The sequence below is a fragment of the Bombina bombina genome, chromosome 6 (assembly GCF_027579735.1).
Source record: "Bombina bombina isolate aBomBom1 chromosome 6, aBomBom1.pri, whole genome shotgun sequence".
Taxonomy (NCBI): domain Eukaryota; kingdom Metazoa; phylum Chordata; class Amphibia; order Anura; family Bombinatoridae; genus Bombina; species Bombina bombina.
Genome location: NC_069504.1, coordinates 52,647,897 through 52,661,365, shown reverse-complemented (window position 1 = coordinate 52,661,365; position 13,469 = coordinate 52,647,897).

The window sequence follows — 13,469 nt, the reverse complement described above, 5'->3', positions numbered from 1 at the left end:
ATTAGGTTTTTTTAGGTAGGTTTTTATTTGGGGCGGTTTGGTTGTGTGGGTGGTGGGTTTTAATGTTGGGGGGTTGTTTGTATTTTTTTTTACAGGTAAAGAGCTGATTTCTTTGGGGCAATGCCCTGCAAAAGGCCCTTTTAAGGGCAATTGGTAGTTTAGTTTAGGCTAGGTTTTTTTTTATTTTAGGGGGGCTTTTTTATTTTGATAGGGCTATTAGATTAAGTGTAATTAGTTTAAATATTTGATCATTTCTGTTTTATTTTGTGTAATTTTGTTTGTTAGTTTGTTTGTTTTTGTAATTTAGTTAATTGTATTTAATTAATGCAATTTATTTAATTGTAGTGTAAGGTTAGGTGTTAGTGTAAGACAGGTTAGGTTTTATTTTACAGGTAAATTTGTTTTAACTAGGTAGCTAGTAAATAGTTAATAACTACCTAGTTAAAATAAATACAAACTTAAGTATTTAGTTTTAAAGTACAAGTATTTAGTTTTAAATAGGAATTATTTAGTTATTAATAGTAGGTTTTATTTAGATTTATTTTAATTATATTAAAGTTAAGGGTGTTAGGGTTAGACTTACAGTTAGGTTTAGGGGTTAATAACTTTAGTATAGTGGCGGCGATTTTGGGGGCAGCAAATTAGGGGTTAATAATATTTAACTTGTGTTTGCGATGCGGGAGTACGGCGGTTTAGGGGTTAATATGTTTATTATAGTGGTGGCGATGTCCGGAGCGGCAGATTAGGGGTTAATAATTTTATTTTAGTGTTTGCGATGCCGGAGGGCCTCAGTTTAGGGGTTAATATGTAGTTTATGGGTGTTAGTGTACTTTGTAGCACTTTAGTTATGAGTTTTATGTTACAGCGTAAAACCCATAACTACTGACTTTCAGTTTATGTTATGGATCTTACAGTTATGGGCTGTACCTCTCACTTTTTGGCCGTAATACCAGTGCTATGGAAGTCCCATTGAAAAAGGACTTTTTGAAAGCTGCGGTAGTTACGTTGCGTTACGGCCAAAAAAGTGTGCGGTACAGAAATACCTACAAGACTCGTAATAGCAGCGGTAGTGAAAAAGAGTCATAACGCTGCTTTTTCACCCATAACGCAAAACTCATAATCTAGCCGATAGAGAGTAAGCAGTTAAAAAATGAGAGTATGAACTCTCTGAAGCCAGACCCCTATTCACACACCTATTCTAAATATTTATATCTAGAGATTTTAAGCAGTCAGAATCTATTACACTGAACAGCTGTACTAAAGTTGACTGTGCAAGCAATGACTTTATAATTACAGATAGAGTATTAGCTAGATAGCTTTAATCTCATAATCTGACATCCCACATATTAACAGGTCCTCTTGTTACAGCATTATTTCTGAATTTATTGATAGCCAGCTACAAAAGATAAAGGCCTAGATTACAAGTTTTGCGTTAGCCTTAAAAGCAGCGTTGGCCCGGGCCGGTCCTAACGCTGCTTTTTAAAGCCCGCTGGTATTACGAGCCTTGCAGGTAAAGGTGTACCGCTCACTTTTTTGGCCAGACTCGGAAATACCGCAAATCCACTTTCGTCAGTTGCGTATCCTATATTTTCAATGGGACTTGCATAGCGCCGGTATTACGAGTCTGCCAAAAAGTTAGCGGTAGACCCTCTCCTGTCAAGCCTGGTACTGCATTTTAAAGTCAGTAGTTAAGAGTTTTACACTACAACGCCGTAGCATAAAACTCTTAACTAAAGTGCTAAAAAGTACACTAACACCCATAAACTACCTATTAACCCCTAAACTGAGGCCCCCCCACATTGCAAACACTAAAATACATTTTTTAACCCCTAAACTGCTGAACCGATGCCACTATAATAAATATATTAACCCCTAAACCGCCGCATCGCAAACATAAATCACATTGCAAATATATTAAAGTTATTAACCCCTAAATCTAAGTCTAACCCTAACCCTAACACCCCCTAACTTAAATATAATTTAAATAAATATAATTAAAATTACTATCATTAACTAAATTATTCCTATTTAAAACTAAATACTTACCTGTAAAAAAAAACTAAGCTAGCTACAATATAACTAATAGTTACATTGTAGCTAGCTTAGGGTTTATTTTTATTTTACAGGCAACTTTGTATTTATTTTAACTAGGTACAATAGTTATTAAATAGTTATTAACTATTTAATAACTACCTAGTTAAAAATAAAAACAAATTTACCTGTAAAATAAAACCTAACCTGTTACAATTACACCTAACACTACACTACACTACAATTAAATTAATTACCTAAATTAAATACAATTAATTACAATTAAATAAAATTATCTAAGGTGCAAAAAAAAAACCACAATTACAGAAAATAAAAGAGAAATTACAAGAATTTTAAACTAATTACACCTAATCTAATCCCCCTAACAAAATAAACCCCCTCCCCCAAAATAAAAAAAAGCCTTACCTTACACTGAATTACAAATAGCCCTTAAAAGGGCCTTTTGCGGGGCATTGCCCCAAAGTAATCAGCTCTTTTACCTGAAAAAAAAAATTACAATTCCCCCCAACATTAAAACCCACCAACCACACAACCAACCCTACTCTAAAACCCACCCAATCCCCCCTTAAAAAAACCTAACACTAACCCCCTGAATATCACCTTACCGGGAGACGTCTTCACCCAACCGGGCCAAAGTCCTCAACGAAGCCAGGAGAAGTCTTCATCCAAGCCGGGCGAAGTGGTCCTCCAGATGGGCAGAAGTCTTCATCCAGACAGCATCTTCTATTTTCATCCATCCGGTGCGGAGCGGGTCCATCTTCAAGACATCCAACGCGGAGCATCCTCTTCTTCCGACGACTAAAGATGAATGAAGGTACCTTTAAGTGATGCCATCCAAGATGACGTCCCTTCAATTCCGATTGGCTGATAGAATTCTATCAGCCAATCGGAATTAAGGTAGAAAAAATCCTATTGGCTGATGCAATCAGCCAATAGGATTGAACTGGCATTCTATTGGCTGATTGGAACAGCCAATAGAATGCCAGCTCAATCCTATTGGCTGATTGGATCAGCCAATAGGATTGAACTACCATCTGGATGAAGACTTCTGCACGTCTTGAGGACCTCTTTGCCCGGCTTGGATGAAGATTTCTCCCGGCTTCGTTGAGGACTTCGGCCAGGTTGGGTGAAGACGTCTCCCGGTAAGGTGGGGATTGGGTGGGTTTTAGAGTAGGGTTGGATGTGTGAGTGGTGGGTTTTAATGTTGGGGGGGATTGTAATTTTTTTTCAGGTAAAAGAGCTGATTACTTTTGGTCAATGCCCTGCAAAATGCCCTTTTAAGGGCTATTTGTAATTTAGTGTAGGGTAGGGCTTTTTTTTTGGGGGGGGGGGCTTTTTTATTTTGTTAGGGGGATTAGATTAGGTATAATTAGTTTAAAATTCTTGTAATTTCTTTATTATTTTCTGTAATTTAGTGTGGTTTTTTTTTTGTACTTTAGATAATTTTATTTAATTGTAATTAATTGTATTTAATTTAGGTAATTAATTTAATTGTAGTGTAGTGTTAGGTGTAATTGTAACTTAGGTTAGGTTTTATTTTACTGGTACTTTTGTATTTATTTTAGCTAGGTAGTTATTAAATAGTTAATAACTATTTAATAACTATTGTACCTAGTTAAAATAAATACAAAGTTGCCTGTAAAATAAAAATAAATCCTAAGCTAGATACAATGTAACTATTAGTTATATTGTAGCTAGCTTAGGGTTTTTTTTTTACAGGTGAGTATTTAGTTTTAAATAGTAATTATTTAGTTAATTGTAGTAATTTTATTTAGATTTATTTAAATTATATTTATGTTAGGGGGGGTTAGGGTTAGACTTAGGTTTAGGGGTTAATATGTTTATTATAGTGGTGGCGACGTTGGGGGTGGCAGATTAGGGGTTAATAAGTATAATGTAGGTGTTGGCGATGTTGGGGGCACAGATTAGGGGTTCATAAGTATAATGTAGGTGGCGGCGGTGTCCGGAGCGGCAGATTAGGGGTTAATAATATAATGCAGGTGTCGGTGATGTTGGGGGCAGCAGATTAGGGGTTAATAAGTGTAATATTAGGGGTGTTTAGACTCGGGGTTCATGTTAGGGTGTTGGGTGTAGACATAAATGTATTTTCCCTATAGGAATCAATGGGGCTGCGTTAGGAGCTTTACGCTGCTTTTTTGCAGGTGTTAGGTATTTTTTCAGCCGGCTCTCCCCCATTGATTCCTATGGGGAAATCGTGCATGAGCACTTTTAGCCAGCTCACCGCTAACGTAAGTAGCGATGGTATTGAGGTGAGATGTAGAGCAAAATTTTGCTCTATGCTCACTTTTTTGCGGTTAACGCCGGGTTTGTAAAAACCCCTAATACCAGCGCTGTCTGTAAGTAAGCGGTGAGCATAAACTGCTCGTTAGCACCGCACAGCCTCTAACTCAAAACTCGTAATCTAGGCGAATGTTTGTATCTGACTGCTTGATATCATACAAACCAAGTACAATGTTTCACATATAGATACATGATTCTCAGAAGTATTATTCACACATCTATGCTATATATTGATATCTAGAGAGTTTAAGTGTTTTTAAACGTGTATGATTGAATAGTTAAACCAATAAAGATAAAGTATGAATGGTTAAAAATCGTTCCTGTATGGAGAATTTTTCCTAAATTTTTCCTAAATAATTGCAGGGGTAAAGCACTCTTTTTTGTTACAGACTTTGTAACTCATTTATCTATGAGTCTCCTTAGTGCTATGTTGCCCCCGTAACAGGTGCTTGTTGATTACAAAAATATTTGGCACCTATAGGTACTTACCATTAGTACTACAATACCTACTAACTTGTTACTGTAGTATAACCTTCCAAGACTGTAAGCACTCTCTGAATTCTCTCAACAACTTCCTTTTTCTATCCAGCTGTTGTCTTCCCCAGAACCTCTAGCTGATGTTTCTAACTGCTATGAACTTATTTTTGTTAATTTATTACCGTATGTAGCATTATTTAATTTGTTATGGTATCAAATAAAAACAATATTACAAAATGTTTCACAATGGCTAAACATATGCAGAAAGAGTGTGACGTAGTGGGTGTGGGGGGGATTAGAAGTGGCGAGTAACATTTTGCGCTGACTAGTAGCTTAGGCCTTGAAGTTTTGAGCCCTCTCTGTGTATATATATATACAGTACCTATACATCATCTATATATTCATATAGATATATAGGTATTTATCTCACAACAAAACATCAAATTCATATAGAAATATCAAAAAAAAATTCTATGTGAAAAAGGATTAGAATGTAAAATAAAGGATAATTAAATGCTAAATACATTTTATAAGCCTAGTAATGAGGTTATTCCCCCGCCTCCCTCTAGTTACGGGTTCTGCCATATTGAGTTTTCCCTACATTTCAGTGCTGACGTGTTTGCACGTGCGCAGAAACTCTCCTTCAGATCACTGCAGTGTAACCTAAGTTCCATAATGGCAGCACCATAGAACAAAGTGAGGTGTATAAAATGCATTTAGTGTTTAGTGTCCCTTCAAATGCGATCAGGTTAGCGCACAAGTGATAGGTGTTAGTTTTTTCCCTTCATAGCGCCCTATTGAAGTTTAGGTAGAGACAAAGTAATGCGGTTGCGGTATTCAAAGTTCAGCAGTTAGTGCACATCAGGTGTTTTACTTGCGCTCAAAAAATTACTTTCAAATTGTAATATGTATGCTAATCCTGCGCATGTTACAAGTTTATTTTCAGCGGTATTAGTGCTTGAACGTGAGTGCTAAATATCGCTCCACTTGTAATGTAGCTCAAATCCGGTAACCTATGTTATCACTATGCTGCAAATTGCCTAAACCAGCTGTCTGATTTACAGCAATTGCAGGTTGTAGAATTTACTTTTTGGTCTCAATTTTACACAAAAGCAAGAACTGTTTAAAGGGATATTAAACTGTCTGTTTCATTATGGTAATAAAACAGCACTAAGCAGTGGCTTATACTTAATATAAATCATTGCAATATGTATTATTGATTTTACCTTTTATTTGTTTTTTAAACTTCATTTGTGCAGTGTCCATTACTTCCTGTCACAGCCCTACAAGGAGGCTGTGGTCTTATCTAGCATGATGTCATAAAACTTCCAGAGTTGGTTTAGTATTAAGTGAATAGACTAAACAAGAGAGTCAGATTTGTTCATGCTCAGAACTGGCAGAATGAAACTTAAACTTCTAAAAAGTCTCTGCTCTTATCACACTGAGGGCAGGGGCTACAGTGAGAAAATCTTAGTGCTACTTTTGCAAGAAAACAAGATGTTTGCTGTTTTCTTTTTTTTTACACAATATGTTTCTTTTTATATTTACTTTGATTGAACATATTTGTTTTTACCACAAGGAACACTGTTTAATATCCCATTTATGCTCTTTTAAAATGGATTTATCATTTACTTTCTGTGCTGAATGGGTGAACTGGTACATATTTCTTAAAAAGATATAAATATAAGATTAGTGTCTCATTACCCCTCAGGAATACATTATCTATTTGTAAATATATTCACCTCTTTTTAAAAAACCAACAAGTACAATGAAAGTAATATTTTGTTTAAGAAAAAAAAGCAACACTCACAGCTGATTTTAAAGTCATTTTATTTATTTATTCTTTCATTTTAATTCAGTTAGTTGGTCCAAAGAAAGCAAATTAATCCTGGACACTGTTGCCTTATTAGCTTCACCTATGTCCTCAGGTACGACAAGACTCATTATAATACATAACATAATAGATGAGGTTGAAAGAAGACAGAAGTCCAATAAGTCCAACCTGTAAAATGAGTATATAAATATTGCCATACTTTGTGAGGGTTACAATGGTCCAGAATTTATAAATCTTCCTTCTGCGTCTTCCCATTGGACAAAGTCATTGTTCCGAGGAATTATTCTACATCAAAGCGGACAAGTCTGATTCTCTTACACCCATCTTGAACTGCACAAATACATACAAATTGGCCAGAGAAGATAAAATAAAAAGCTCCAGCTTCACAGAGATTCAAATATCTGTATATTAAGTTTCTGTATATTAAGGGCCTGAGGTAGATGTTGGTGGTAGGAGACTCTATTATTAGGAAGGTAGATAGGGTAATTTGTCATCCAGACCCTTTACATAGAACAGTCTGCTGTCTTCCAGGGGCTCGTGTTAGGCATATTGTGGAGCGTATTGATAGATTGTTAGAGGGATGTGGGTCTGATCCTGCAATCATGGTGCATATTGGTACTAATGAAGGAATCAGCGGGAGATGGAGAGTCCTAAAAAATGACATCAGGGAGTTAGGTAGCAAGCTTAAAGCAAGGACCTCCAAAGTAATATTTTCTGAGATATTACTAGTGCCGTGTGCTAATTCAGTAAGGCAGAAGGAGCTAAGGTCTGTTAATTCATGGTTAAAAACATGGTGTAAAAATGAGGGGTTTGACCTTTTTAGAGCACTGGGTTGACTTTTCACTTGGGTACAATTTGTACCGTAAGGATGGATTGCACCTGAATGACATGGGTGCAGGTGTGTTGGGGGAAAGGATGGTAGCATGTTTAGAGAACCTTTTAAACTAGGCAAAGGGGGGGAGGGTCAGTTAGAACACAATAGAACAGAGAGATCAGTCTTTGAATATGTCACTCCCTTAATATATCAAGGAAAGGATGACTTAAGAAATGCCACATAAGAAAGTATAGAGGAAAGCACACCAAGTAGCAGCAGAAAGCACATGAAAATTAAATGTATGACAACAAATGCAAGAAGCATGACAGGTAAAATGGGGGAGCTGGAGCTCTTAGTTGCAGAAGAGGACTATGATGTTATCAGTATAACTGAAACTTGGTGGGATGATTCACATGACTGGGCAGTTAACTTAGAGGGGTATACTTTATTTAGGAGGGACAGGAATAATAAAAGGGGTGGAGGAATCTGCATGTATATTAAACCTAACCTTAAACCTACAATAAGGGAAGATATTTATGATACAAGTGACAATGTAGAGACCCTGTGGGTTGAAATTAAGAGTGGGGAGAAAAATCCTAAAAAAATATTACTAGGAACATACTACAAGCCTCCCAACATTAGTGACCCGGAGGAAACTCAACTACTTATCCAAATAGGTAAGGCTGCTAATAACAGTGCTGTAATTATGGGAGATTTTAACTACCCTGATATAAACTGGGCCAATGAAACTAGTAACTCAGCTAAGGAGGATATATTTTTAAATGTTCTCAGGGATAACTTCTTGTCACAATTAATAAAGGAGCCAACTAGGAGTAAAACTATTATGGATTTAGTGCTATCAAACAATACAGATATAATATCAAACATAGAAGTCAAAGAACATTTGGGTAACAGTGATCATAACATGGTCACATTTCAAATCTCTTTTCATATGCAGTGTCTTAAAGGTTTAACCCTAAAAGGTTCTTTAAGTACATATATAGCAAAAAATCTAAGAAGGACAATATAGGTACATTAAAATGCGTGAAGGGAAGCATGATAAATAATGACAGGGAGATGGCTGAGGTACTGAACCATTTTTTTTCTTCAGTATACACAAGAGAGGAACCATTGGATGATACTTTGGAACAAAATAGAACATACCAGTCCATACCATTAACTAGGTTATGTTTAGAGGATATCAGGAAAAAACTGGATAATATTAAGGTAAATGAAACTTGAGGCCCAGATGGAATACACCCAAGGGTGTTAAAGGAACTTAGCACTGTTATAGACAAACCTCTACTCTTAATTTTGCAAGACTCATTATCCTCAGGCATGGTACCCCAGGATTGGCGTAAAACTGATGTGGTGACACTCTTCAAAAAGGGAAGCAGGGATGATCCAGGAATCTATAGACCAGTTAGTCTGACATCAATAGTGGGGAAGATATTTGAAGGGATTATAAGGGATTATATTGATGAGCATATTCGTGTAAACATGATTATGAGTTCTAATCAGCATGGTTTTAGGAGAAATAGATCATGTCAAACTAATCTAATTAGATTCTACGAGGAAGTAAGTAAAAATATAGATAAAGGGGAATCAGTTGATGTGATATACTTAGATTTTGCAAAGGCATTTGATACAGTACCACATGAGAGATTAATGCACAAAATTAAGGGACTGGGAATAGCTGAAAATGTTAGCTCATGGATAAATAACTGGATAAAAGATAGGGAGCAACGAGTAGTAAATGGATCATACTCAGATTGGACAAAGGTAATCAGTGGAGTCCCCCAGGGATAAGTACTGGGCCCTGTTCTTTTTAATATTTTTATAAATGACTTGGAGCAAGGATTAAATAGCGACATCTCTATTTTTGCAGATGATACTAAGTTAAGTAAGGCCATTAGGTCAGAGCAGGATGAACTTTCATTACAAAGGAATCTGCAAAAATTAGAAGTATGGGCAAGTAAATGGAAAATTAGATTTAATACGGAAAAATGCAAGGTTCTACATTTTGGAAGTAAAAATAAGAAGGCAACGTATTTTTTAAATGGGACAAGACTTAGCCAAACAGAGGAGGAAATGGATTTGGGAGTAGTAATAGATAACAAGCTAAAGATGGGTGCACAATGCAGGGCAGCGGCTTCAAAGGTTAATAAGATACTAGCATGTATTAAAAGAGGCATTGATTCAAGGGAGGAAAGCATAATTATGTCACTATATAAAGCCCTGGTAAGACCTCACTTTGAGAATGGAGTGCAGTTCAAGGAAACGATTGCAAAAAAGGATATTGCAGAACTAGAAAAAGTTCCGAGAAGGGCCACAAAGCTAATAAGGGGATTGGAGAATTTAACCTATGAGGAGAGGCTAGCCAAACTGGGTCTGTTTTCTTTAGAAAAAAGGCGCTTGAGAGGTGACATGATTACTTTATATAAATATATTCAAGGCCCATTTACAGAGATGGCAGAAGCTCTGTTTATTCCAAGAAAATTGTTTCTGACAAGAGGTCACAATTTAAGGTCGGAGGAAAGGAGATTTAATATCCTGCAACGGAAACGTTTTTTCACTGTAAGAGCAATAAAATTACCAAAGGAGGAAGTGAATGCCAATACCCTAGATACATTTAAAAATAGTCTGGATACATTGCTGTATATAAACAAAATTCATGGATATGATTGTTAGTATTAAAAGGATCAACTTTTAGTAGGGTTATTTAAGCTCAACTGGAGCTTTTTGTAAGTATTTTAGATTTGTATAGGTTGAACTCGATGGACATCAGTCTTTTTTCAACCTTATGTACTATGTTACTATGTTATGTATATGACAAGCTATGTATAGCTAAAGATATTAACAGTCCTTTTATGTAGACACTAAACTCAACCTCTTGGCATCATAGATAAGCATCCCACATATAAGCTTTATGGAAAATATTAGGATAATTACTCAAAAAAGGATGAACTTCAAAGGGATTAACATAAAGTATAGTAGCTTATAGTTTAACCAGGAACCCCTGGCCCCTGAGTCCCCCAAACATCTATCTGCCTTACCACCACATCCCCCTCTCCCAGAGGGCAAGTCCTACCAGAGAATTTATAGTGTTAGGGAACTTAGGGGCATACTTGAACATTACTAATCAGGGACTTAGGTGTTCAGGCACCCTGTGAGGGCTACTCATGTGGCTGATGGGGTTTACACGGTGGGCCCAGTGGCTGATGGGGTTTATAGGGGGGGTGCTGAGGCTGATTGGCGTTACAAGGGGGGCCCTGGGGATAATGAGGGTTATAGTGTGGGGGTGATGAGGCTGATGGCTACAGGGGGGACACTGAGGCTGATGATGGTTACAGGGGGGGGCATGGGGCTGATGGTGGTTACGAGGGGGGCCCTGGGACTGATGATAGATGCAGGAGGGTCCTGGGGCTGATGGTGGTTACAGGGGGGCCCTGGGGCTGATGATAGTTACAGGAGGGTCCTGGGGCTGATGGTGGTTACAGATGGGCCCTGGGGCTGATGGTGGTTACAAGGGGGGCCCTGGGGCTGATGATAGTTACAGGAGGGTTCTGGGGCTCATGGTGGTTACAGGGGGGGGGGGCTGGAGCTGATGGGGGTTACAGGGGGGAGCTGGAGCTGATGGTGGTTACAGGGGGGCCCTGGGGCTGATGCTGGTTACAGGGGGGCCCTGGGGCTGATGCTGGTTACAGGGGGAGGTGCTGAAGCTGATTAGGGTTACAGGGAGGGGTGCTGAGGCTGATTAGTGTTACAAGTAGGACCCTGGGGCTGATGGAGGTTACAGGGTGGAGGTGCTGAGGCTGATGGTTACAGGGGGGGGGGGGGCTGGGGCTGATGGGGGTTACACAGGGGCCCTGGGGCTGATTAGGTTTACATCAGCCCCAGGGCCCCTTATAACTCCTGTTAGCCCCAGAGCCTTCCCTGTAACTCCAATCAGCCTCATCAGAGTCATCACCCCCCTGTAAACCCCATCAGCCCTTGGGCACCCCCTGTAACTAATATAAGCCCCAGGGTCCCCCCTGTAACTACCGTAAGCCCCAGGGTCCCCCCTGTAACCACCATCAGCCCCTGCCCCTCTTGTAACTACCATCAGCCCCAGGGCCCCCCTGTAACTACCATGAGCCACAGCCCCCCACCGTAACTTCCATCAGTCTCAGCACCCCTCTGTAAACCCAATCAGACTCAGCACCCCCCTCTAACCACCATAAGCCCCAGGGCCCCCCTGTAACTACTATCAGCCCCAGGGCACACCTGTAACCACCATCATCCCCAGGCCCCCCCCCCTGTAACCACCATCAGCCACAGAGCCCCACTGTTACCATAATAAGCCCCAGGTTCCCCCCTGTAACCCCAATTAGCCTCAGCACCCCCTGTAACCCTCTTAGCCTCAGCAGAGTCAGTAACCCCCATCAGCACTAGTTCCTAGTGCCTTGAGTTTTCTCCATCTCCACAGTGTTACACTGTCAGTGCCGCCGAAGCCCCGCCCCCCACAGTGTTACACTTTAAAACTGCCTTCTACAAATTTCATTACACACACTGTCACACACCTAGCCTACCGTTCTCCACTCCTGCTCTCCTGGCTTTGACTGTCTCAATCTCCAATCATCAACTTCTTCTCTGTCTTCAGGCTGCTATGCAGCTCCTCCTCACTGGTTGGCGCCATCGTCATTCTAAGAGCCTGTCCACTCTTAGAATTGCACACATAAAAAATAAGAAAAATAACCACTCACTGTCTTATCTCATGGGCCTTTTTGGGGACAGGGGCCTGCCTGGAGCTGCAGCTCCAATAGCCCCTATGTTAATCCGGCCCTGGAACTAAAGTAATCTGCGGCCCAACAGCCGCACCGGCACCACACTAAAAAAATGTTTTGGTGCACTCAATATGCGTAGTTAGTGGGCGGGGCTAAGATAACCGGTGGCCCACCCTATGGTCAGTTCGGGGCCTGGATGATAATTATAAAAAAAAAATCTCCAGATCTGCTATAACCTTCCATGTCCGTCAGCAATCTCTGCATTCTCTCAACAACTTCCTTTTTCTATCCAGCTGTTGTCTTCCCCAGAACCTCTAGCTGATGTTTCTAACTGCTATGAACTTATTTTTGTTAATGTATTACCGTATATAGCATTATTTAATTTGTTATGCTATCAAATTAAAACAATATTACAAAATGTTTCACAATGGCTAAACATATGCAAAGAGGGTGTGAAGTCGTGGGTGTGGGTGGGATTAGAAGTGGCGAGTAACATTTTGTCCTGACTAGTAACTTTTGAGCCCTCTCTGTAAATATACAATAAACTAAATACATTTTATAAGCCAAGTAATAGGGTTATTCCCCCGCCTCCCTCTAGTTACGGGTTCTGCCATATTGAGTTTCCCCTACATTTCAGTGCTGACATGTTTGCACGTGCGCAGAAACTCTCCTTCAGATCACTGCAGTGTAACCTAAGTTCCATAATGGCAGCACCGAAGAACAAAGTGAGGTGCATAAAATGCATTTAGTGTTTAGTGTCCCTTCAAATGCGATCAGGTTAGCGCACAAGTGATAGGTGTTAGTTTTTTTCCCTTCATAGCGCCCTATTTAAGTTTAGGTAGAGAAAAAGTAACGCGGTTGCGATATTCAAAGTTCAGCAGTTAGTGCACATCAGGGTTTTTTTGTGCTCAAAAAATTACTTTCAACTTGTAATACATATGCTATCCTGCGCATGTTACAAGTTTATTTTCAGCGGTATTAGCGCATGAAGGTGAGCGCTAAATACCGCTCCACTTGTAATGTAGCTCAAATCCGGTAACCTATGTTATCACTATGCTGCAAATTGCCTAAACCAGCTGTCTGATTTACAGCAATTGCAGGTTATATAATTTACTTTTTGGTCTCAATTTTACACAAAAGCAAGAACTGTTTAAAGGGATATTGAACTGTCTGTTTCATTATGGTAATAAAACAGCACTAAGCAGTGGCTTATACTTAATATAAA